Consider the following 26240-nt stretch of genomic DNA (forward strand, 5'->3'; position numbering starts at 1 on the left):
GGACCACACAAAAAAGTCACCACCTCCATCACCAAAACAAACAAGCGTGTATTAAAATACATTTTCATTTTTTGACTTTGTTTGAATGGCAAGCGAGCCGATGAACATTTTAGAGAGCAACCCATCAAAGAACAATAAGGCTGCTGTAAAGGTTGGAGGAAATGGAACCAAAGCCCTTCAGTGGGTATTTAATTTGTGTGGACAAAACTAAACATTATTTTTATAATTCCTATACTGTGCTTATTTTAGGAAGGATGGAGGACTGTTTACTTTCACTGAGCCACAGTTGTTTCACTTCCCATAAAAAGTAATGGCAATCTGTCTTAATGGGAGGAAACAAACAATAACTTTCTCGGAAAGCACCTGAACGTTTGGCATATTTCAAACTTGTTTACAGTTGCCATTTGTAGTTTTTCATAGACATGTTAGTGCAGACATTGGCCTGAAACACCTTAAAGATGTAAGATTAAGTGAGTTTTTTTTTAATTTAACAAAACCTCACCTATTGCTTATTATCAATCACAGGACATTAGGTGAGAACATCAAAACAACTGTGATGAGAGCCGGCCATTCAGACCAACAAGCTCGTCCATCCTATTCACCTCGATTGTCCAAAAAAACCTCAGGTCCCTAAAGTCCTACTCTCTACCACACTACTTGGTCACGTATTCTGTGCGTCTGTGGTTCTTTGCATGAAGAAAAACCTTCTAACATTTTTGTGAATTCTGCCTTTAAAATGTTTCCGTCTGTGTCTAACGTTCTTGTTGAAGAATTTATTTTAAAGTAACATCCTGGATACTCTGGACTAATTCCTTTCCTAATTTTAAACAATTTGATCATGTCACCTCTTAATGTCTGTTTGTTTAAACTTGTTACGTATCAACATTTGTTTAAGTGTTTTATTGTTGTTTTTGTTGTCTTTGCTTTATTCTTTTTCAAGCTTATAAGTTGTTTCCATCATGTCCGAATTTTTTGCTTAGCGGATGCTTTTATCCAACACAACTTACAAAAGAGATCACCATAATCGAGTAATCATCAGTCTGGGGGATTGTTTGAAGACCAGTGTTACAGGACCAAGGTACAAATTTGACCATCACAAGTGAAGAACTCCAAGTTACAAGCGAGTTACAATTCCATGGTTACCAACTAATGGCTAATATCAGTCAGACAGAAATTCACCAGATGAGAGAATCTTCAAACGCTTCCCAAACACATTGAGGGAGTCAGAATTTGGAATAGAGTTGGGCAGTTTGTTCCACCAGCCTGGAGCTACACTTGAAAAGAGTCTGGATTGAGATCTGATGCCACACAGAGGTGTCATCACCAGGCGCCATTCATCAGCAGACCTGAGTGGTCGAGAAGAAGTATGGGGTCTCCATATAAATAGGCACAGACACATTGACAATTCTGAAGACAAGCATCAAGGATTTGAACTTAATGGGTGTCGCTACAGGGAGATGAGTGACATGTGCCCATCTCTGCTGATTAAACTGCATTTTGGATCTTCTGCAACAGCTTAGTGACACATGCCAGCCATCTTTGCAGCAGAGAGTTACAGTAGTTGATAAGGATAAATAAAGTCTTCATCTTGGTTGTACTTCAGCATTCTCTTAATAAAGTTGCTTCAGACTTCGGCAATATGCAAGTATAAGAAATGTTATTTAACAAAGTGTTCTTTGGAGCACACATCACACTTATTCAGTGATCAAATCCTTTGTTAGACCAAGCCTTTCAAATGTAGGAATATACGGAGACATACTTAGCATACAGCTGCTAATATCTTCATTTAGAGCAAGTAGGTCCATATATGGTGTGACACACATGCGCATGGGAGGCAGCTAAAGGGCACAAATGAGGGCATTTCCACACCAGACCAGGGGGAGGCGGAGTGCACTAAACCTTTCGCTCTTTTCTCTGCAGATCCATTACAGGAAATCCCGCCTGCCCTGATGATGTCACTTTTGGTCCCGGGCCCGATGATGCCAGTTCTGATTCTGGCCCTAAAGACCTCCGGTTATGACTCTGCTGTCCTAACTTCTTCTGCCTAACCATAAAACCACCATTTTGTTTTATCCAGTCAGTTCTGTTTTGGACTCGAATCAGTATACAACTCGCATTTAATTGCCTACTTTTGCAGCCTGATTTCAAGTATACGGGTGGCTGCACCAAACCTTTTTTTTGTGGTATTTGTCTGTTTATTTGACAATGGCTAATTAAATTACCTAGTATTAGGTTACATAGAAAGACACCTGATGCCTCCATCCGAAGGTCAGGGGCTACCTAAAGTTCCATATGCTAGAGTGATTTAATCCTACTAGAGCAGTTAAACAAAAGGCAATACAGCCGAAAAGATCACCAGACCAAAAAATATTACATGAAGCTTTACCCCTACATAGTCCAGACCAGTGCTTGAAGTGGAACCAAATGATTGCCAGTACTCACTGTTAGTATGGGCTTCCTTGTCCTCCTCACGAAGCAGAGTTTTCAGCACATTATTATACATACATTACACTGAAGAACATTAGAACACGCTAGACGAGAACAGGCCATTCAGCCCAACAAAGCTCACCAATCCTATCCACTTATTTCTTCCAAAAAAAATGAGTCGAGTTTTGAAAGTCCCTAAAGTCTTACTGTCTACCACACTACTTGGTCACCAATTTCAAGTGTCTATTGTTCTTTGTGTAAAGAAAAACTTCCTAATGTTTGTGCGAAATTTACCCTTAACAAGTTTCCAACTGTGCCCCCGTGTTCTTGATGAACTCATTTTAAAATCACAGTCTCGATCCACTGTACTAATTCCCTTCATAATTTTAAACACTTCAATCATGTCACCTCTTAATCTTCTTTTGCTTAAACTGTAAAGGCTCAGCTCTTTTAATCTTTCCTCCTAACTCATCCCCTGTAGCCCTGAATTCAGCCCTGCTGCTCTTCTCTGGACCTTTTCTAGTGCTGTTATGTCCTTTTTGTAGCCTGGAGACCAAAACTGCACACAGAACTGAAGATGAGGCCTCACCAGTGAGTTATAAAGCTTTAGCAGAACCTCCTTGGACTTGTATTCCACACATCAAGGCGCTATATAACCTAACTCTGTTAGCCTTCTTAATGGCTTCTGAACACTGTCAGGAAGTCGATAGCTTACAGTCCACTATGACTCCTAAATCCTTCTCATAAGGTGTGCTCTCGATTTTCCAACCGCCCATTGTGTATTCAAACCTAATATTTTTACTTCCTATGTGTAATACTTTACATTTACTGACATTAAATTTCATCTGCCACAAATCTGCCCAATTCTGTATGCTATCCAAGTCCTTCTGTAATGATATAACGGATTCCAAATTATCTGCTAATCCACCTATCTTGGTATCATCTGCAAACTTAACCAGCTTGTTATTTATATTCCTATCTAAATCATTTATATATTTATTAAAAATAGCAGCGGCCCCAGCACTGACCCCTGGTGGTCACCACTCTTAACATCGGCCAGTTCTGATGAGGTTCCTCACACCATCACCCTCTGCTTCATGTGTCTGAGCCAATTCTGCACCCATCTAAAAACATCACCCTGAACTCCCACTTCTTTTAGTTTGATGCCCAACCTCTCATGTGGCACCTTATCAAATGCTTTCTGAAAGTCCAGATCAATAATATCATAAGCTCCACTTTGATCGTATCCTTTTGTTGCCTCCTCATAGAATTCCAGCGTGTTAGTAAAACACGACCTCCCTCTTCTGAACCCATGCTGACTGCTCAGAATAACTCCTGTCCTTGCCATGTGTTGCTCAATCTTATCCTTAATAATTCCTTCCATTGATTTTCCTGTGATGCTAAGCTTACTGGCCTTTAGTTGCTTGGATCTTTACTATTCCTGATGCACTTGACCTCCTCCTTGACTGTTCTTTTACTACTAAAATACTGAAAGAATCTCTTGGGGGTCTTCTTTCACCTTATCTATATATATATAATTCACTAAAGGCAAGACAACCATGGAAAGCACGCCGGAAGAGGCGTGGATTCACTAAGCTGCCGACAAGTGAGAGACCTATGGCACATGCAGGAAAGAGCCACGCCCACCAACTCCAAGACCATTGGATACGATGACAACTCGCAGGGCCACGCCCACCAACTCGGACGCGACGACACAGAAAAAATGGCGTCATTTATATTCGTCTGTCGTAGAGGCCACATGCAGTGCAGGTCAGGTTAATGTCATGTGCATGTCATGCACCGCCAAGCTATGTTGACTGTTCATAGAGTCATGTTGACTCTATGTTGAGGTGAATCGCCATATGCAGCATGTGAAACGGTTTGCGAGGGGTATCCCATGGGATCCTTAAAACAATCCTTTACAACTGAGGTTGAAGCACAAGGAAGTAAGCAGTCTTTAAAAAACAACTTTTCGGTTATGATGCATGACCGCGTGCACCATAGCAATCTGTTTTACACGCTACATACAGCAATTCGCTTCCACGACAAACATGCGTCTTCTTAGATGCTCCTGCAGGAACACGGAAGACGTTTTCCTGCCCACCAACACTCCTTTTTCACCGGCCGGCGTCTACCCTCGCTCTCTAGGCATTCACACTGCCTGCCCATTCGCCCGGATGCAAAAACTCACCGACCACCCAGTTACTCCCTTTGTCTGTGGTAAGAGTCCACATGCATGTCTCAGCCACACGGCGTTTGTTATGCCACGGGTTCACTATTGTGTTGTATTTTGCTCTCTCCAGAGTTCCATCTTTTCATTTACTTACTGTTGTATTCTCACACCAACCCGTTTTAGACATCTGTATCTTTCCAGAAGTGTTTAGCATTCAATAAATAATTATGCATGACATTGACCGTGTCTCTACCTGGCGCAGAGAGGCGTGGGTAAGCCGTTGAACCCCATTTGGGCTGCAAGACGTCGAATTCCCACTAAGTGTGACTCATACGCTCCCACTCATTACGTCCCTACACTTTGTGCACACCCCCCTCTTACCGTGGTCGGGTATCTTGGTGGATTATATATAGAAAAGCAGACAAAACCGATGGGTATCCCATGGGGTCCTTAAAACATTTTTTTACAACTGAGGTTAAAACGCAATGAAGTAAGCAGTCTTTTAAAAAAAGAGTTTTCGGTTACGACGCACGACCGCGTGCACCATAGCAAACTGTTTTACACGCTACATACAGCAATTCGCTTCAGCGACAAACATGCGTCTTCTTAGATGCTCCTGCACTTTGTTCACACCCACCTCCCACCTCGCTACTACCGTGGTTGGGTGTCTTGGTTGGATTATATATAGAAAGGCAGCCAAAACCGCACAGAGCAATGAAGAGTCTAGAGTTCCATCTTTTCATTCTCATTCTCAACCCTCCCTTTTTAGACAACTGTGTCTTTCCAGAAGTGTTCAACCATCATTAAATAATTATGCGGCGTTTGTTATGCCGCGGGTTCACTATTGTGTTGTATTTTGCTCTCTCCAGAGTTCCATCTTTTCATTCGCTTACTGTTGTATTCTCACACCAACCTGTTTTAGACAAGTGTTTAGCATTCAATAAATAATTATGCATGACATTGAGCGTGTGTCTACCCGGCGTGGGTAAGCCGTTGAACCCCATTCGGGCTGCAAACCATGGAATTCCCACTAAGTGCGACTCCTACGCTCCCACTGGTTGCGTCCCAACCCTTTGTACACACCTCCCTCCCACCTCGCTACTACTGTGGTCGGGTGTCTTGGTGGATTATATATAGAAAGGCAGCCAAAACCGTACAGAGCAATGAAAAGTCAGTCACAGGTACATCTGGACTGTGTAAAGACGGCGACTCAAGTGACGAGTTGGAGGTGGGCACATGAGCGGGCAGTGCATACTGAACGAGAAATCAGCAGACTAGCATGACGGACGGAGCTGAATCAACGTCATTCTCCTTTCCTCCTGTTCCACACTCCGCGCCGTGCACCCCCATCCCTCCGTCTGGCAGGAGAAGGCGCGAGGACAGTGCGCCAGTTTTCAGTCACTTCAGACGATCGTGTGTTGGTTCGTTCCGTGCATTGTTACAATGTTGCTTTTCTTGCTGATTTATTACATTACCGATTCTTCAAATGTTAATTTTCTCCCTCTGCTTAAAATTCATTAAAAAAACGGCCTGATTATGGGGCGTATGGTACACCGCGGGTTGGCTAGTCTGCTATATTCCTCTCCAACTGTCTTTTAGCCTCTTCTTAATGGTTGCCCTCATGTTCTCATACGCTCCACGATTCACTTTACAGTCATTAGTCTTATATGCCTTATAAAGCAGTTTTTTCCTTTGCAACTTCTTTTTTAAATCTTTATTAATCCACCGTGGAGTTTTTCTTAGTTTCCTATTAGTTTCAAATTTAGGTCTGTATCTGTCCTGCATTACATGTAGAACATTTTTAGATCTGTTCCACTGCTCCTCAACTGTCTCCATGCTTAAAATCTTATCCCAGTGTATCCTATTTAGACTTTGTTGCATCTGCTCAAAATTTGCCCTACCAAAGTTCAACTTAACAATTTTAGTCTTTTCATCTGCACTCTTACAAAATACTGAGAATTGTATTACATTATGGTCACGTGACCCTAGTGGTTCAATCACCTCTACACCCTCAATTCTATCCTGATTATTACAAAATACTAAATCCAGACAGGCTTCACTCCGTGTTGGTGCTTTAACATGCTGTGTTAAAAAACAGTCGCTGATTACTTAAGAGTGATGTGTGAGGGGGTCCCTGTTGGAGTTTCAAGCGCACAGTGTCACAGACGCAATTAGGAGACAGTTTACAAGTCCGAATCAGTGAGATTATATGGCGGAACAGAGGTTGGTGCTATCAGATAACACTTTCTCTCTTTGCTCCTCTGCAGACCATCAGAAGGAAGTCCCACCTGATGACCTCACTTCAGGTCCTGACACTCCTAACCTCACTTCCTCTCCCGGCTCTACTGACCTCTGACCCTATATAAACGCCACTGTGTATAGTACAATTCAGTTCGGTATGGAGCTCGGCTTGAATTGACATTATTTCGCTTCATCTTTTAATACTTTTTCAAAGGGGTGGCGACCCCGAACCTCTTTTGTTGTGTTTGTGATTTCTTCATAACAGATAAATCCATATTGTATGAAATGCATTAGTCCTTAGAGGTTTGAGTGTGCAGATAGACCTTGTCCGATTGTGAGGTGTCAGTATGCACTGTTACACAACCATTTACTGCAGGCACATAGCCGCTTAAACTGAACATGGTGTACCAGCTCACTCCGAGCAATTCTATGGTTACAAAGACCTAACGGCTAATATCAGTCAGACAGAAATTCACCAGATGACAGACTCTTCAAAACGCTTCCCAAACACATTGAGGGAGTCAGAATTTGAAATGGAGGTGAGCAGTTTGGTACGCTTGAAAAGAGTCTGGTTTGAGATTTAATGCCACACAGAGGTGTCATCGGCGGACCTGAGTGGTCGAGAAGGAGTATGGGGTCTCCATATAAATAGGCGCAGACACATTGACTACTCTGAAGACAAGCATCAAGGATTTGAACTTAATGTGTGTCGCTACAGGGAGCCAATGTAGGACCCTGAAGTGCCCATCTCAGCTGACTAAACTGCATTTTGGATTAGTCCTTAGAGCAGTGGTTCTCAAACTGTGGAGTGGGTCCCTCTAAAGGGGCGCGAAGTAACAAAAAGGGGGGCGCGAAGATGTGAAAACAAGAAAACAAGAATCAAAAATATGAAAAATACATCTATTAAAACCAAAACAAATTAACTTAAAGTACATTCTGATACTAGAAAAATAAAAATAGATAATAGAAATAGATAAATGTGGATAAAAGTTAAGTAGGTATAATAAAATATGCATCTATGATATATCATTAATTAAAAAAGAACAAATTACGTTAGGGGGGCACGATTAAAACTGTTATGAAAACTCGGGCCGCAAATACTTAATGGTTGAGAAATGCTGCCTTAGAGGTTTGAGTGTGCAGATAGACCTTGTCCGATTGTGAGGTGTCGGTATGCACTGTTACACAACCATTTACTGCAGGCACATAGCAACTTCAACTGAACATGGCATCAGGCCTGGCCTTTAGGCATAGGCGAAGTAGATGACCGCCTAGGGCCCCTGGCGTCTGGGGGGCCCCGGATCAACGGCGGCCAGGCCCCCGGCCCGCCCCTCCCCTCGCATGTTTAAATAATGTGGGCCAGCGGGGGTGTGTCCGCGTGGGCGGCTGTCTATAAAAGCGGAGCAGTTTGAGTCAAGATCTCTATGGGTCAAACGTTCACATCAGTGAATCAGCCCTCATCATCATTCGTCGAAGAAGAAAGAAGAGGTTAAGATCTCATAAATCCTTCCACCTCATCAGTGGCAGCAGGTGGCACAGGAGCGGGAAGGCAGAACCGCAATCTGAGTTGCGAGAACGAACGAAACCCCTGTCTGTCAGTATGTCCTTGAAGCGTAAATACGAATCTGGAGCAGCTAAGCGAAAGAAAAAAGCCGATACTGATGCTTTCATTGCGTCTCAGAGAGGAGCTTTGCTCAACTTTGTGAGAGTTGGTGCTGGTAACAGCGGTAGTCGCAGTATGGAGAGCAATGAAGGCCCAGGCCGAGGCCCCCACAGAGAGAGTGTAATTTTCACGCATTTCGCAGAGCTTCCAGGGGGGCTCCGCCCCTAGACCCCCCTTTCGCCTAGGGCCCCATAATACCTAAGACCGGGCCTGATGGCATACCAGCTCACTCCAAGCCTGGACCAAATGTTGTGCTGCATGCTCTGTCAGATACGATCTGAACTTGTGGATGTTGTACAGAGTGAATCTGCAAGATGTATGTGACATGGTCAGTGAAGGACAACTGGTCATTAGTGATGAGCGAGCACCAAAGTGTTCGGGTGTTTGGGTGTTCAGTCCGAACACATCGCGATGTTTGTGTGGTCTACCGAGCACCCAAGTATAATGTAAGTCAATGGGAGACAACCAGGCACCCCTGCTCTGAAGAGGGGAGGGTGCCTGGTCCATTGGAAAAGGTCAGAAAGTGACAGAAACACCACCCAAATGGACCGGGAACAGCATGGGGACGATGTCTGGATGCATCTTGGACTCCCAAGTCACTGCTGAGAACCAGTTTGTCTGAGCTGTACGCCAATTTTACAGACTGACAAAAACACACCCAAAACCCCCCAAAAAAATCAATTTTACAGGAAAAATGACGCTCTAAAACATTATACGCCAGTGCTTGCAGGAGAGCTGACGCTCTAAAACATTATATGACAGTGCCTGCATATATAGCACCCGTTGACGTGTTCCGGCCAGCCAATCACTGTAATGCCAGCACCTGACATGGCTACTGGCATTACAGTGAGGGCAGTACTTACCTGCCCCTTGATTGGCTGTCTCCAACCCACGAAACGTGCGGGGTAGGGACTCGAGCATGGCACACGAGCACATGTGGTGCTCGTTCGAGTAGCGCCATGCTCCGACAATAGCGATGCTCGAGCCGAACACATGTTCGGCCGAGCATGCTCGCTCATCACTACTGGTCATCAATCACCGACAGAGATTTTTTTTGTGATTTTTAATCCTTTACTTGCCATATACAATTTCTTATACTAGGAACTTGTCATTTTTCACATACCCCAACTTACTCTCCAGAGAGTTTTGGGGTCAGCTATTTGTACAGTGTCCCTGGAGCAATTGCAAATTAAGGGCCTTGCTCAAGGGCCCAACGGAGTCACTGCCAGGATTCAAACTGGCAGCCATTGAGATACCAGCCCAGATCCTTTAGCCAGACAGCGAGCACTCCGCCAAGCTTAAATAACAAGAAGGTGGAAGAGTACAGGGGGTTAGGTTTATGAGGAAAGATTAAAACAACTGAGTCTTTTCAGTTTAAGCAAAAGGATATAAAGAGAAGACTTGATTGAAGTACTCAAAATCATTAAGTGAATCGAGACGATTAGTTTAAATTGAGCTTAACAAGAACACTCGGTCACACTTGGAAAATTTCACACAAACATTACAAAGTTTTTCTTCACACAGAGAACCATAGACACATGGAATAAGTGACCAGGGCTTATCTTAACACATGGGCACACTGAGATGTTGCCCGGGGGCCCCACAAACATAGGGGCCCCGTATGTTGTGACTTACTGAGTGGTTGTGTAGGTAGGGGCCCAAGTGCACTGCTTTGCCCGGGGTCCTATAATGCTGTTAAGACAGCTCTGTAAGTGACCAAGTATTGTGGTAGACAGTAAGACTTCAGGGACCTTCAAAACTCAACTTGATGTTATTTTGGATAAATTAAGTGGACATGACTGGCGGGCTTTGTTGGTCTGAATGGCCTGTTCTCGTCTAAAGTTTTTTCTAATGTTCTAAAGGTCCATCTTAGTCAGGCTGAGCAAGAGATGGTGTTCCTTCATCTAGGTTCAAGTATCAATGTGTGATGGGGAGTGAATCTGAACATTAACCTTTCATGTGGTCCGTTATCAAAAGCCTTTTGCAAATCCAGATACATCATATCAAATGTACTTCTCTGATCGCATTTTGTTGCTCCCTAATTGAATTCTAGCATATGAGGGGCGCCCAATCTCTCTGTCTGAACCCATGCCGACTGTTCACTATAGTAAACTCCAGCATGCCCCTGATGAGCAGCTTGAGGTTTTCCTTAATAACCGCTTCCGTCTTAACTGTTGAACGTTAAGCTAAAATGATGCGATTTTTTCCAGAGGAAAGCTGGCGTGTTCTTTATTGTACAGTAAGCCTGTGTGTTTTACCTGACCGCCGATGCCCCGCTCGTTCACATCTCCGAGGTTTCTGTTAAGCTTTGCATTGCAGCCTGCTGTCTGCGCAAACAGGACGGGGGCGCTGCGTTGGTCCAGCAGGTCGTTGACGCCCTTTTGAATAAATGAACAGATTGCAGTGCGAAAGGTCAGGGCAGGTGTCATTCAAAAGTGGATATATCGCCACTAACTACAGTTTTCAAGGTATATTGTATTCGTCGTTTTCTCAGCTCCCTGCAGTGGCCACGCTGGTGGGCAATTTGAACGCATGTCTGTTTACTTCTCCGCAGTCATCAATTCGTCATCTTCTGTCCCTGCAACTTTCAGCATGGCAGTTGTTATAGAAATGCATTGTTAACGTGTTGTCTGTTGTCTTATTGTGTTCTCGTCGTCTTTTTTAAAATACTGTTTATGGAAAGAGTGCACTCTGCTTATGGGCTATGAGAGCTGCAGGCTAATCCTATCATTTCGCTTTTTCACGCTATTAAGAATTGCATTCATAAATTATTAATAGTTAAACAGCAAAAGTTTTTTTTTTCAAATTCCACCTGCTGGCGTAATTCAGTGTCCAGTGATCTTACTCTTTACAGTTGGCCATTGTTCTTATCACGTCATGCAAACGGAGGCTGTTTCGCGATGTTCATAGAGAAAGAAAAGATTTTTTAATCCAACCAGTCAGCATAGGCGGAGTTTATGGAGTGGCCCAATAATTGTTTTTTCCTCAACTTTTTTGCCAAAGCCACAACTAATGTAAATATGTTAACAATAAACGAATTGTGGTAATTTGACGTCACCCACCCTTAAAACAGAGAAACATTCTGTATGACATACATTAAGGATTTCTTTACTGTTTCACACTCTGCTCGAGATGGATTACTTGAGTTTATATATTTTGTATTCAGTGTTTTCCAGATGTACACGTCAGAGCGCCGCTCCTAAAGTCTCTATTAAAATAGCTGTAAAGTCGCACGCACGTGCCAGTGTGCCCGCATCGAGAACGCGCCGCATGTCTAATCTGCGGTGTGGCGGTCTCAGCTAACCTTCAGGAAACTTCACACACACCACCGCAGCACAAATGTCACTTTGAAAAAGAGACTTCCAGTTCCATTTTCGATCGGAACTTCAAGGTTAAACATCAACTCGCCTTTGCTATGTATTCATACGCCGAGATCCTTAAGGATCTCAAAACTACAATTGCTTTAACTCTCCAGCAGTTCAACCGTTTTCTAGACTCAGATATACAAAACAAGAAATCAAAGAAGCTGGGGCCAAACCCGGCAAGCATCACATTCAAGTTTTCTGTCATTTCAATGTCATTAATAGAACTTTTTCATAATTTTAAAGTTTTAAACAGGTTTTTAAGTATGTATTGTAACTATTTGTGACTTATGATAAGATAGCAGTTCTCTTCAGTCTAAAAAAATCGATCTTGTATGGTTCGCCTGGATACCCAATACCACCCTCGCCCCATTCCATACCCGCTAACCCTGAGCTCCTGTCTCAATGTTAGACGTCACCCATGCCAGTTAGTTATACATTATGCCAAAAAATATAAAAGCAAATAAGCGCATATCTTGCTTCAGGAAAATTTAGCTTAACAGAGATGACGTTGACATAAGTGACGTATTTAGGGGGGATTCTGGGGCTTTAGCCAGCCCATGATCAATGACAGCCCACCTCCAAACACACCTGTCCAATGCACTTAAGTTTGTTCGCAAGCCCAGCCCTTGCCCATCCCGCTCTGACAATGCTCGTCGACAGGGAAAACACTCAAAGGGGGGACCCCCAATTTTCCATCCACTATATTGTAAGTCCTTCATAGTGCAGCTATCGACGCCCTTGAATGACATTAGCAACTCGTGATGCTATGGACTGGTAACTTTGCAGCGCACGTGTAACCTAACATGCAGACCCGGGTCATTTAGGTATCGCAAGTCAACCCGGGTAGCACTTGTTTGTGAATGTGGGAGGAAAGAGCACGCAGGCACAGGGAGGCCGTGCGGACTCCACGGACATCGATCGGGTGCGCTATTCGAATCCAAGGGACAAGTGAGCTGACAGCGTTACACTAAATATTGGGATTAAGTTGACAAGGATGATCGCTTCCTTTAGTCTTCTTTAAGTGATACTTTAGTCGTGAATTTCTTTCCGGTAAATAGTAATATGTAGCGGGTGGAATGGTGGCGCTGCTAACTCGCAACATGGAGTTCGGGTGATCCCAATCGGTTGCATTTCCTTCCCTGTCTGGTACTCCGATTTCATCCAGCTGTCCATAGACGTGTAGTTCAGGTGGGTCGTCGATGCTAAATTGGCCCCTGGTATGAGTGTGTTTCTGTGTTTTTAACATACGATGGACTGGTGTCCCATTCAGGGATTGTTCCAGCCTTGCGTCTGATTTTATTTGCTGGGATGGCTCCGGCAACCCTGCTCTAGATAAACGGATTTGAGCGACGAATTAATAGTTGGCAAAGTGTATGCGCGCAGATCAACTGGGAGACGGTTACACAGATGCAGCTTGGTCATCCAACTGGAATTAACTCTGATAAAAACTCTCTTGAGTTCATAATGATTAACACGAGGGCTACAATGACGGCATCAATGATTCAACGCAATATTAAAATGAGTTTATCAGCATTTTGTAATATTAATGATGAATGTAAACGCACATGCACTCTTAACGAAAAGCATATGCCTATGAGAAGATAACTTAGTATTAACATACTGTTGAATATAACCTAATGAAATCTAAAATGTGTTTTTAAGTCTAATGGTGCGTGTGCAATGTTCGCCGCAACGGAGAAGAGAAAGAAACAAAACTGCTGTGCAGGATGGATCATGACGAATCACGCACGCGCTATGCAAAACCTAGAAAAACGCGAGAGCTACCTGTCACTCGCTTCCACTCGTTCATTTCCGAATTCGCTTTTCTGAGTGGGTGCTGACAGCGTAGGCATAAATCGTTTCTGAACTGTCACACGTGCAGCTCTACACATCACCTGATTGGCTAATTTCGATTTGCGACTCCGTCTGCAAGTCTTTGGAATGTAGGCGGAGATTACTGAGAAAACCCGCCCAGTTACGGAGAGAGAACGTGCAGAGCTATGGAGCCGTAAGGTAGCAGCGCTATCAATGCCGGTTTTTATATATTTTATTACTTTTCCAGAAGTGGATTAGGCTGTTCATTTAAGATTAGGTATGCATGCTTAAAAATAAGAGAACGTTGTTTGGCTCTGAAATAAGCATAGACATGAAAAGTCCAGAAGGAACCTTTTATTTATTTAGATCCATTTACAGATACCATAAATAATCATGAACACATGGTGACGGATTTGTGAACGGGTTTCTGATTTTAAAAGGACTTACAGCATACAATGACACATAGGCCATTTCCAGGTTTTCTTGATCTGTTGTATCCTTCTAGTTAGCCTACTAAACATTAAAGACTTCTGTTTAGTGACCTAATAGGACACTATGGGACACAACCCAGTAAAGTGTCTTTACAAAACTGTTATTTTTAAGAGTGGGGATGAATTATCTGCAGTCCGCTACCGTGTGTAGTGGTGGCGCACTAGTTAGCTCCGGCCGTGATGTCTGCACGTGTGTCTTTGACCTCATAGTCTGCTTAACCCTCCCACATCCAAATCTATAAATGTGTCCGATATTGTGCTGACAAAGGTTGTCCCCTTTCATAACTTTTGTTTGGCAACGTGTATTCAGTTAATTTGATTATAGCGCTCTTCCCTGAGCTCTGCAACAAGTTCACTGGTAAATGCAATTACAGACTTTACAAATCAGTCATTACACATGCATAACGACACAGATGTATTTAAACACACAAGAAGACAAAGCAGAGCTAAACTGATTAACATAAAGCAAACCTAACAATATCTGTCCATGAACGTATATTGTTGAACTATAAGTTTGCATGTTCTCCCAGTGTCCCTGTGGGTGCTTTGATTTCCTCCTGTGCACTCCAAACATATGCAGGTTAGATGGCTAAGTCTTTGGGAGTAATCTGGAATAACAGGGGAGGCATGGTGTGATAAACCCCCAAAAATCCATCAAGCTACAGTAAACCAAATAGCATAGCTTTCTTGTAGTCTCAGCACAGTATCTGAGGGGGCTTAAGCCCAGCTAAATGACTGGATGAAGCCAGACCTACACTGTGTGTTGTTCCTTGCACCCAATGATTGATGGAATAGGATCCAACTGCCCCCTCAACCATGCCCTGGATAAATGGGCTAAGGAAAAATGGATGGATAGATGGAATGGTTAAACAATGGTTAGCTGACAACGAAGTGGCATTGTCCTTGTCAGAAAGCGTCCAGAGGTGACCCTTGAGCCTTTAAAACGTTCCTATGGTGCCACTATAGGATAACACTTTTGTAGAACACGTGGATTGATTGATTTATACATTTATATTGTTCCATATGCGATATTGATAGAGAATTAAACTAAAACATTAACGACTGGATGGCTGCTGTTGTTTCATGGTCAATTATAACCGCTGATTAGCGCATTTGGTTAACGCCATTCGTTCGAGACTTTGCTATGCCTGCTCAACCGTATTGTCTTGTTATTGTCGGTTATTTTGTTATCCTGTGCGTAAGCATACAGTCCCTTTTCTTGCGCCGCATTGCTAATAACAACAATATTCAAAAATAAGTTTAGAACAGTTTTACAGCGAAGTCATTTCTAGATCGAATTGCATCGCTGATGACGTCATTTTAGCCAACGGATTAATCATTATATTCATAAAAATGTTTTACTGGGAGCAATTTACACTTAATCAGATTTAATCCCAAAAGGCTGACTAATTTGCGACGGTGAAAATATCTCCCGTTCTCTCTGTGGATCTGCAATTACACGTTATCACTGGCAGCAAAATCGTCGGACTAAATTAACACATTGAATGAATGTATGAGAATGACCATTAGAGGGTGGCGCAGCGGGCAGCGCTCAAGCCTCATAGATCTTGAGGTGGAGTATAGGCTGTCTGTCATTGTCGCGCGCTGGCCCTTTAAATTGTGCGCGTTCGATTAGGCAGGTAGAGGGACACAGTGGTTAAGCATTTGGACTTCAGACCCTGAGGTTTTGGGTTCAAACCGCGTTACTGACACTGTTTGACCATGAGCAGTTCACTTCACCTGCCTGTGGTCCAAATGGAGAATCAAAGAAGAAATGTAATATCAGTTGCTGTACGTCGGCAAGGTGTCAGCTAAATACGTAACTTATGATACATTAATTAGCGATTTTAAAACTGTCGTCGGGTGGCACGGTGGCGCAATGGGTAGAGCTGCCGCCTAGCCGTTAGGAGACCCGGGTTTTACTTCCCGGGTCCATGCGTGGAGTATGCATGTTCTCCCCGTGTCTACATGGGTTTCCTCCCACAGTCCAAAGATATGCAAGTTAGGTGCATTGGTGATCCTAAATTGTCCCTAGTGTTTGTGCTTGATGTGTGTATGTCCTGCGGTGGGATGGGGCCCGACCCAGGGTTTGTTTCCTGCCTTGCGTCCTGTGTTGGCTGGAATTGGCTCCAGCAGACCCCCGTGACCCTGTAGTTAGGATATAGATGGTTGGATAATGGATGGATGGATGAAACTGTCGTCGTCCTATCTAAGGCTGTTCCTTAAACCGGAATAGCCACCGTCTTCTGGAGACCCCAATTGTATTAGACCGCTCAGAGAATGTCATGTTAGGATTTTGCTGATATTATGAGACTCTTAAGAACCAGCAAGTGCTTCAATCTGATGGGATTTGTTGCTCCAGCAGTTGGGTGTAGTTGCAGGGTTTCTTTTTTTCTCGCGACCCAATCTTGCCCTTCTTTTGTGTCGTCGAGACCGTCAGATCGGGACCCCCCACATGCCCACACCCCTACGTCAACGTCAGAGCGGAACAATATCTTATATTTAAACAACAACAATATTTATAGCATTTTTTACACGTAAACATTGTAGCTCAAAGTGCTTTACAATATGTCAAAAAGAAAGTTACAAGAAAAGATAAAAAAAATAAGATTAGGCGAGAATAACGAATAAATAACAATGAAAAAACAAATCAATTTGTACGATCTTACAAATCTGCTATATAACTGGTGGAAGAGTCACTCAGTCATTAGTCCTGACCAGGGTCGCGGGGGTCTACTGGAGCCTGACCACTCACTATAGGGACAATTTAGGATTGCCAATTCACCTAACCTGCATGTCTTTGACCTGTGTGAGGATAGCGGAGCACATGAAGGAAATGAGTAACGTCCAGAGTCCTTATATACAACATCATGACGCCAGTCTCCAATGATGAGTACGGTGATAGGGTTAGATGGCCTGAGAAGGGGTTACAGTGAAAATAAAAATAAAAAAAAAAAAATAAGAGAAAGAGAGAGAAAAAACACCGCAACAAACTTTGCAAACCATAAGCGAAACCAACTGCGACAACCCGCGACCTATAAATTAACAAACTCTGGTGCAGTGAAGAGCGCAAGCTTTCCGGTTTGATGCTCACCATCATAAGAAAAATAACACACAACTCGATGAAAGTAGCAAACTGGATTGAATGTGAGATACCCTCGCAGTCAGGAGACTGGCTGTCTTAAAAGTTTTAAAGTGGCTCCCAGCCGAAGCATCCGAAGGTTCCAGGAAGAACTGTTATTTGTTTCCGTAACATTTTAGCCATGAATAAAAGGTAACCGATTTGGGAAAAACCAACCGGCTCATTATTTTAAAATGACTCGCATTCCATGTACAATATTAGGTTCAATTCAGGTTTGCTTGATCTGCCCCGCGGGCACTTGCAGTCTCTATGTTGACTTTTTATGTCGGAGCCTCAATGCCCCGATGTACTTGTGCATTTTCTGAGTACTGCGGTCCCGTTCGTGGTCGAGACCTATGAGTCATCTGCTGCTAGGATGGCTAGTATGAATGGACGGACATATGTGCCAGCAAATCTGACCTGTGAGCTGCAGCAGACCATACGGGGCTAAGCTGCACGGAAATAAACGAAATGGCAGACTGGGAGAGATGGGGCCATCAGTCTTGAAGCCGTGAATAAAGAATGACTCCAAGGATAACGTCTTACCATTTTCTGAGTTTGACTCCTCTTACATGAGTGGTCTTCTTTCCTTGTTTCGCGTAGTTATACCTCCAAAGGAACTCTGTACTCTTAAAAACAAAAGGTGCCAGAGAGTTGCCATAGGGGTTTCTAAAAGAACCATCCACGACAAGAACCTTAGCTCCAAAAAATGCATAATAAACAATCATATATAGATGATAATTGATTTGTAAAATTCATATGAGCTCATTAATTTAAAAGGAGAGTAGCACAGGCTAAGTTAAGATTGTCTTGATCTGCTAGTATCCTGCATTATATAGTCACGATTTCATAATATTCTCATTACTTATTATTGGGCGGACGGCGACTTAAAACATCTGACAGATACAAGAGGTGACAGTTCTTTTGTCCATTTGGAGCACAGGCGTGTGAAGTGAACGAATCATGGTCACACGGTATCAGTAGCCGGGTTTGAACTCTAAAGCGTTAACACGCCTGCCTAACATATTAGGAACCTTTCAACAGAATGAAATGATTCTTTTGTGAAGCGACGGTCCAATGAGGAACCACACAACCCAATAAAATGCCATTAAACAACCGTTGTTTTTTTTAAGAGTGCAGGTTAACGAGGTATCAGTATGCCCTGAACTGTTTTAAGGTGGCGCCATAACCACAGTTATAGTTATTGTCATTAAAATAACAAAATGTGACTAACGACACAGTATGGAAAGCGAAATAAAGTACAAGTACATGAAAGGATCACGCTATCCCATTTCGCCAGGTCCAAAGACCTGAGATGTGAGCGGCCAGGCGCAGTGACGGATTTAGGCGACGTGGGTAGGCAATCACAAAAAAAATCGGAAGGGTGATTACAGCCTGAACCGCTCACTCCATTATTGACGCCGTTTATGAAAGTTGAGGGTTGCGCGCTCCGTGAAGCCCGCGTTAACAGGGGGCGCGCGCTCCGTGTACGGAGGGAAGTCTAATACTGAGTACCCCACTATGGACCCCGGGGGACGCCATCCCCCGCCCCACTGTTTAAAGCTCCAAATGGGCTTCAAGCGGCCCTGTATGTACTGTCCTGTGGTCCAATATATACGTAACCCTTTCAACGCGAATGAATGAAACGCGGTGATAATTCGTGGATGCCTTCAGTTTATTTTATGACATGAGATGAAAACGAAACCCCTTTCTCTCAGTACTGCAAAGACACAATGGGAAGGCTGGTTTATAAAAAGTTGTATCCGTGTGGTTTGTTTTTTGTTTTGAGCGTCCGATGGGCTGTCTCCCCGTCCTTTTCGGGCTCCAGTCGGAACGGCCACGCTGTGATCCTGTGCAGGAAAAAAAAGACAGAATCCAACGAGACTCAAATGGGTCATTGTGAATACCCGAAGGGGATCTAAACGCATGCTAGCCGTGTTTCTTCACCTACATGAATTCTCCAGTCAGACTTTACACACCTGAAAGTTTCAGTTTTAAACTTCTTACCTCCTGCTGCCACGTTGCTGCTCGGGAGCTGAGCTCTAGTCTCTATTCTCGTCTCTCATTCTTCTGCGCGAAGTTCGGGTGCCACCTGATGCCAGGCTGCTGGTTGGATGAGTGGAGGGCAGTCCAAACACGAGCCTAGATCTGGTCAGCCGCACTCGTCGTCTTTCTCGTGGCCAAAAGTAACTCCGGCGAGCTGAGCTCTGTGCTCACGTTTAGCGCCGCCTGTGCAGTGACAGTTACCCCTCAGGTTGAGGAGCTTAATAACGCCGCGGATTCATTTCCACTGTCGAGCTGAAGACGCTAACCTGCGGGTGCGTGGCTTTGATTGGCCCCTCTCTTAAGGGGGAAGGGGGGGGGGGCGCACTTTGATCCATCATCAAATCATGTTAAAACACGGGAAAAGCGCTTCTAACCGAACTACTGTATTTGGAAATCGTTTGAAGAACATAGCAGGAGGGCACACAGTCTGAATTTCGTAGTTTGGAAGTAGAGATGAGTGTTACAGGTTTGAAACAAGATCCGGTGTGTGAGGGGAAACCTCTCAAAGGTCGGCGTTACGAACTTGAAATGTGCAAATCTCAAGAAGAGACCAGAGAGTGCAGCCCAGGAAGTGAACTTGGGAGGAAAAAATATACCAACACGCAACCGGATCGGCAGTGTGGTGTAGTGGTTCAGGCCTTGCACTTTAACCCCTGGAGCATTGGGTTCAAATCCCGCCACTAATCACGTGGTCATAAACAAGTCCCAACACCTGTCTGAGCTCCAGCTGGAACAATAACAAGTAATCAACTGTAAGTCAGAAGGTGAGAGTGGCCTTGGATAAAGACATTAATTAAATATGAGTGTAGTTAGAACTCTGTTCAGGTAAGCTCTTAACAATAAAGGTGCTGGGAGGAGAACCATTTTGATTCCAAAAACACTCATCCCCATGAAGATTCCAGAAAGAACCTTTATTAATTTAGATCTGTAACAGGCACCATACAGTAATTATTCATGAACAGATGGGATCAGATTTGTGGAATACCAATGGCTATAATTTTAAAACCATCAGTTTTTTTTTAATCTGTTAGTGTCCTCCTAAGTAGCCAGCCATATACACATTAAAGATTTCAAGTTTCTTTTAGGAAAATTTTCAAAGCACAAAGAACCATCTTTATATGCAAAGAATCCTTCCCAGAATGAAATGATGCTTTGTCAAGCAGTAGTTCTACAACCCAGTAAAGAAGCATAAAGTTCCATTAAAGAACCAGCATTTATAAGAGTGTATTGCTTCAGGCTGCAGCTGCCCAATGGATCAGTGGGTTAGGAATATGTAGGATGTGGAACAAGAATTTACAAATAATCAGAATTAAGTGATGTTCAGTGGATTTCGAATGTAACTGTTTAACCTCCTGACTACCAGGAAAAAAAATATTGTCCAATCACATTTTTTTTAAATTCTCTAATCTTTGTAGGGTAATTAGAATACTGAAAACATTTTTTTTCAAAAAAAAGTTTTTATTTTCCAGATATCATGTGTCCACAACAGTGGACATCGGAACGCCATACATGTGAAACTGAATCTTGATGGCAATCAGTTAGTGCCAAAGAAAATACAAAAAAGTCAACATAAGAATGAGTTTAACATCCATAACTGTCAATCATAACTTTTGTTTGTCTGTTTTATTTTGCTTTGTTGTGCTTATTTGGTATGATACTTCAAAAAGCAATTCCCCTTCTTGGAAACACAAAGGAATACTTTGCACTTTGTGCACATCACATATGTTTTGCTCTTGCAGCCAGATCTGCGACACCTTGATGCATGTGTTTCGTCCACCATCTCTGGAAGATGGATGGCGCCATAGTGTCTCAGAGCTGCATTTGGCTGCCGTTTCCACTTTTGACGTGGGGGAGTGTAGTCATCTTCGCTGTCACTTGCGATTCCTGCTTGAGCCCGGGTAATCAACTCCTCACCAAGGAGCAGTTTGAAGTCAAGGAACTTCAGTGGTTTCTTCCCAGAAACTGGCAGTCACTCTTATACTGAAGCCACGAGTTGGTGATTGCCAAGTCAAAAAAGTGGAATACTGCACGCACTGTCCATTTCCGAGTGCGAGAGGCCATCCTGTAGAAACTCAACATTCGGTCAACCAAGTCCACATCACCCATGTTGGTGTTGTACTCAGCAATTGCCAGTGGCCTTGACACCTGGACAAACCTTTTGTCTTTCTTGGACCATCTTCTGCGTGTGTCCTGAGGTTCAATGCCATAGGCAGAGGATGCCATGACAACTGGCTTGTTGTCCAACCACTTTATGACAGCAAGTTCAGGAGGGTTTCGTCTAACTACCATCTCTGATGTCCCTCTTCCTTTCTTTTGAAGGGCTTATCCCCTATGATCTTGCACTCCTTTGGAACCCTGTTATTCATGAGGGTTCCAGTTCCTGTCAGCCCTTTTGTCATCAGGGTGTCGAGGAGGTTGACCGTTGTAAAGAACCTGTCAAAGAACAGGTGGGTTCCTTGGGGAACAGACTCTGCCAAATGAAGAACAGCTTGTAGAGAAAAACACAATTAAAATGAGTCTCAACTGTAAGAGAAAATAAGTTATTTTTTTATAAAACCAACTCAAGGTGTACTTTGGATTCTTGCTCCACAGTGGACGCCGACTGGACTCAGATGTGGACTGTTCTGCTTTGTCTGACTCCTCTGCATCTGCTTGCCCTGCCTGAATTTCATCCTCAGAACTCTCTGAATCATTTTCCTCTGCTTCTGCCTCAAACACTGCATCTTGATCTTCTTCATCAGACAACTCAATATGTGAGTCTCCATCAACAATTCGCAGTAAAATTCTCTCTGCTTCTGAGAATGAATCCCTTTCTTGTCATTTAAAAAAACAGAACAAAGTGGAGGAAATAACTACAAATGTCCACTACAGAGGACATTTTTTTAACACTTAAATACTACACTAAAATACAGTTAAAATTATTCAGACAATGTTTAAATGTGTTGTTAAAAGACTTACATTAAACATGCCACCAACATTTCAAGCCAGAATTTGCTCAATAAAAAGTACAATGCACTTACTTTTCCTCTTCCCATAAAATGTGCCTGCAGTGATGGACGCCATTTTCCTTAATGAAAAAGAGAAAGGTACCAAAGCCCCACCCCTTCACATTTGGCATCATTGAAAAGCCCTAAATGTCCTCAGTAGATGGCAAAAGGAGTTAATTCAGTAGTATGCAGTGGGTTGGAGATATTCAGGTTTACATATGTCCTCCAGAGAGGACAAATTTGAACTACTGGTAGTCAGGATTAATATTCTGCACACTTCATTGTGGTGTAGATTTAATTTAAAATGGATAAATTTGTAATTTTTGCCCATCAATCCACACTCAATAACCCAATAATCACAAAGTGAAAACGTGTCTTGAGAAAAGTTTACAATTTTATTTAAAATCAAAATCTGAAATGTCTCTTTCATGAAAGTGTTCTGACCGTATGCTGTGGCACTCCAAATTGTGCTTAGGTGTGTGTTGTTTGCTTTGCTTCTCTTTGAGATGTGTGTAGAACTTGATTGGAGCCCACCTGATGATAGGACATCATTTCGAAAGGCACATAATTGTGTTTAGAAGGTCCCATAACATTTACAGAAGCTGGAGACAATAAAATTCTACCTTAAATTTTTTGCCAAGCATTAATAACCATCTTTCCTAAGCAAAATAAGGACTTATTACAATGTGCATCATACAGACCAGTTTCACTTCTGAATAATGATGTTAAGATACACTCCAAAGTCCTAGCTAGAAGGATTGAGAAAGTGTTTCCTTTGGTAGTATCACAAGACCAAACTGGATTTATTAATGGCAGACACTTAGTTTCTAACCTCCAATGCCTGTTTAATGTAATATACCCACAAAGTCTAACACCCCAGAGATATTATTATCATTGGATTCAGAAAAAGCATTTGATATGAATGAATGGAACTACCTCTTTAGTACATTAGAGAACTTTGGGTTTGGCCTGAACATATGTGTATGGATCAAACAACTGTATACCAGTCCAGAAGCTTCAGTTTGTATTAACAACTACTTCAAACTAGTCTGTGGTACTAGAGCAGGATGCCCCCTGTCACCACTGCTGTTTGCAATTGCCATTGAGCCACTGGAAGTTCACTGTGGTTACACCTTCAATGGCAACACAATAGTTGATTCTGCATTTTCAGCATCCATGTTAACCTCTACATACTGAAATCTATAAACCCCACATGTTACAAACCTGTAATTCTCATATTTTAGGACACCCGGGCTAATTTTTGGACAATTGTGGAACACTCCTTTTGGGTTAAGGCTCAGAGCCTTTTTATCACCCCACATACATTAAACAGTCAAAAGTGCATGGACACCCCCTCCAAATTATTGTGTTTCATTGGTAACAAGTACATCAAATCAAGCACATCACCACACAATCTCCATGGACAAGCATTGCCAGTAGAATGGGGCACACTGAAGAGCTCAGTGACTAAACATGGCACTGTCATAGGATGGCATGTTTGCCACAAGTCATTATGTGATGTTTCTGCTCTGCTAGATCTGCCCTGGCCAACTTTCAGGGCTATTTTTGTGAAGTGGGAGTACTGAGGAGCAACAACAGCTCATCCATGAAGTAGTAGACCACGCAAACTCACAGGGATGGGTCAGCAAGTGCTGAAGTGCACAGTGCATAAAAATTGCCCATCCTTGGTGACATCACTCAAAGCAGAGTTCCAAGCTGCCTTTGGAAGCAACACCAGCACAAGGACAGTGTGTCAGGAGCTTCATGGAATGGGTTTCCATAGCCATGCAGCTGCCCACAAGCTTAAGATCACTATGTGCAATACTAGGTGTCAGCTGAAGTGGTGCAAAACACACCACCATTGGACTCTGGAGTCCCCTGGAGTGATGAGTCACATTTTAATATCTGGCAGTCTGGTGGAAGAAACTGGGCTTGGCAGACACCAGGAGAATGCTACCTTGTGGACTGCACAGTGCTACTCTAAAGTGTGGTGAAAGAGTGATGATGGTCTGTGGCTGATTTTCAGGGTTTGGGTAAGGCACCTTGGTTCTAGTGAAGGGTCAAGTTAATGCTACAACATACAAAGACAGTTGAGACAATTGTGAAATTACAACTTTGTGGCAACAGTTTATGGAGGCCATTTTCTGTTAAAGCACGACTGTACCCCTGTTCACAAAGTCAGGCCCATAAAGACATGGAGGAACTTGAAGGCCACTACAGAGCCTAATTTCTCCAGAACACAACAAAATCTTGTGGAGAGAAGAGTGGAGGCTGTCATAGCTGCAAAGTGTGGGTGTCGACTCCATATTACCTCCCATGATTTTTGTAATGGGATGTCAAGCAAGCTTACATAGGTGTCAGGTTTCCACAAAGTCATAAAGTCTTCTTCTTCTTCTTCTTCTTCTTCATAAAGCCTTCTTCTTCATAAAGCCTTCTTCTTCTTCTTCTTCATAAAGTCTTCTTCTTCTTCCTCTTCTTCCTCTCCTCCTCCCTTTAGGGGGTCACCAACAGCAGATCATCTTTTTCCATTTCTTGCTGTCCTCTCCATCTTGCTCTGTCAACGCCATATTCTGCATGTCTTCTCTCACCACATCCATAAACCTCTTCTTGGGCCTTCCTCTTTTCCTCTTGTCTGGCAGGTCTATCCTTAGCATCCATTTCCCGATATACCCAGCATCTCTCCTCTGCACATGTCCACATCAACACAATCTCGTCTCTCTGATACACATTCTAAATTTAAGCATAGCAAGTCACTTGTTAGACATTTTCCAACATGGGACCCAGAAACTCTTAAAAGAGAAGCATCCCTGTAATGCAGCAGCAGGGATACAAATGGCCCTGCTTTCAGTTACCAGGGCTGTCTACAACCTGTGCATTTCAGAGTGCAGGACTGCAAGAACATCTGAGGTTTCAGGGGGATCTCCGGAAGAGCAACTTTAGACTTTTTTTTTTACTCCGAAAGGGACTGAGACCCAGAAAAGTTTCTGAAAGAAGATTTCAAAAACCTTGTGTCCTTCAGGCAAGTGAGCTCAGATTTGGGTAAAGGAGATCTGGCAAGAGCATCCCAGCATGAAGGAAGAGAGGCCAGTGTGGAATGAAAGAGTAAGGTGAAGAAGAAAGCAGCAATTTGCTATTTACCTGGCCGGGGATCAAATGTCACATTGTTGCTTATTCAATTCTTTTATGTTAACAATGTTGATGATTTAGTTTGTGTTTAAGCTTCTTTTACTATGTTGCATGTTTTGTTGGTGGTCCCCCAAAAGGAAGGGCCACCTGCTCATCACTGTCAAAGGACTCTGTTAAGAGAACTTGGGTTCATTAAGAGTCCCTTGCGGTTCATTGAGAATGTGTGCTGTTGTTGGTGAGTTCTTCTGTGTTTGCGCTCTTTTGATATTTTGGTGAATTACTTTTTGACTTTTATGGCTTTTTGCTCTGTCTTGTGAACACGTTTTGGATTTTGCATTGAGACTGTGTTTGCTTATAACCATGCTTATTTTAACTTCACCTGTTCGTTGTCTGGTACAAATCTTGTAATCAATATTTAACCCACTTCCTGTTGTCCAAATGATCTGAAATTTTGCACACTTACTTATTTCCGATGACAATACAGGAATCAATACTCACTAATTCACCAATTGTTCAATTAATCCATGTTAATTAAGAAATGAAATTTTCATATGAAGAATAGTTCAAGATTTCACCAATAGGTGGCACTAGATAGAAATATTAAAGGAAGTGGTAAAACATTGATTACAAAATTATACTAAAACAAACACATGACTAAAATGTTAAAAATAATATATATTTAAAAAAAATACTTTTTAAAAACCATGCTTATATTAAGTTAAGTCTCTCATACATCACTCGTAAAATAAAAGATTGGCGCTTTTCGTCAATCAACATTCAAAAAA

General features: G+C 42.8%; 1 protein-coding gene across 1 annotated transcript in view; it reads right to left on the bottom strand.

Moving 5' to 3' along the window:
- LOC120537720 (interleukin-6 receptor subunit beta-like) overlaps window positions 1–19537 on the bottom strand; it is a 109028-nt gene extending 89491 nt beyond the window's left edge. Inside the window, exon 1 of the mRNA XM_039766872.1 lies at window positions 19304–19537. The gene's annotated coding sequence lies outside the window, so the exon portion shown is untranslated. The remainder of the gene's footprint in view (window positions 1–19303) is intronic.
- Between the last annotated feature and the right edge of the window lie 6703 nt (window positions 19538–26240).

Source organism: Polypterus senegalus, chromosome 10, assembly GCF_016835505.1.
Source record: "Polypterus senegalus isolate Bchr_013 chromosome 10, ASM1683550v1, whole genome shotgun sequence".
Taxonomy (NCBI): Eukaryota; Metazoa; Chordata; class Cladistia; order Polypteriformes; family Polypteridae; genus Polypterus; species Polypterus senegalus.